The sequence below is a fragment of the Triticum dicoccoides genome, chromosome 2A (genome assembly GCF_002162155.2).
Source record: "Triticum dicoccoides isolate Atlit2015 ecotype Zavitan chromosome 2A, WEW_v2.0, whole genome shotgun sequence".
Lineage (NCBI taxonomy): Eukaryota > Viridiplantae > Streptophyta > Magnoliopsida > Poales > Poaceae > Triticum > Triticum dicoccoides.
Genome location: NC_041382.1, coordinates 13,522,270 through 13,523,475, shown reverse-complemented (window position 1 = coordinate 13,523,475; position 1,206 = coordinate 13,522,270).

Genomic DNA, 1,206 nt, shown 5'->3' with positions numbered 1-1,206 from the left:
CCCAGATCTAGGTTTTCCCCCGGAATACATGCCCCTGGAGGAAGAAGGGCACTTCATCTGGCCAACGAACTCAAATGGTGCCAACATCAAAAAGCTCTCACAATGATGCCTTTAGGAAGGACACGACGCCTTGAGCATCGCCGCCGCCAACCACAGTTAAGGTTTTCACTCGAGAAGAAGTGAGGTGGGAAGAGGTAGGGCGGGCCTGAATGATGTCTCCAAGAAGAATATCGACACCCACGGGCGTCGTCGCCCTGGTCGACTAGAACTGACCTAGGAATTATCTCGATCTGGATCTCCATCTCCCGCTCCTCCCACAAACCGGTGACCGGCTAGCTAGCCAGCACAACCAAATCCAACGCTATTGGAGCACATCTAGAAGGGACATTAGGCAGCAGACAAAGTGCCGCCGTCAACTGCCGGGGCATCGCTGCCGTGGCCCGAACCCGACAGTGGTCCACTGGCCGTCCAAGCCGACCTTCGGTAGCCCGCCCGCCCCGCTGCACAACCGATGGGCAGGCCTCACCACGGGGCCGCAGCCCCCGATCGATGAATCACAACCGCTACACTAGTGCTGATCGGCCGGAAAAGGGCCCCGCTGCCGCCTTCCTGGAGCCATCCGGACTTTGCCGAAGGGCGCCTCAGGCAGCGGCGAGGGGAGAAAGGTGCGGCAGGGGAGGAAGGAGCACCGGGGGAAGGTAACAGTGGTGGAGGGATCCGACAGCGATGTTGGGTGGGGCGGCGGCGCTAGATCGAGGCTCGTGTGCGTGCAAGTCTCCCCTTGATTTCTATCTTGTTATAGGAGGTTGATGTATGTGTGATGCTCATATTAATAGTACTTTTGCGGCCTTTGTTCTTCCAAGTATTAGTATATGGGTCATCCTATTGAGTTGGAATCGATTGAGGCAGGGACGATTGGCAAACAGCTTGAATGAGGGTGATTTTTCCTACTTTTGATTATTATATTCCAACTTGCTTATTCTCGCCTTATTAATTAAAAACAGAAAATAGGGATTGAAGCATCACAGGAGCCGGAAGCAGCTTGCCTTGGAACAGCTTGCCACCTGTTAGAAGGATCCAACTTTGTGGTAACGTATTGCACTATTTAACAGCTACTCCCTCCGTTTCAAATTACTCGTCAGAAAAATAAATGTATTTAGAACTAAAATACATTTAGATACATCAATTTCTTGACGAGAAATTCGG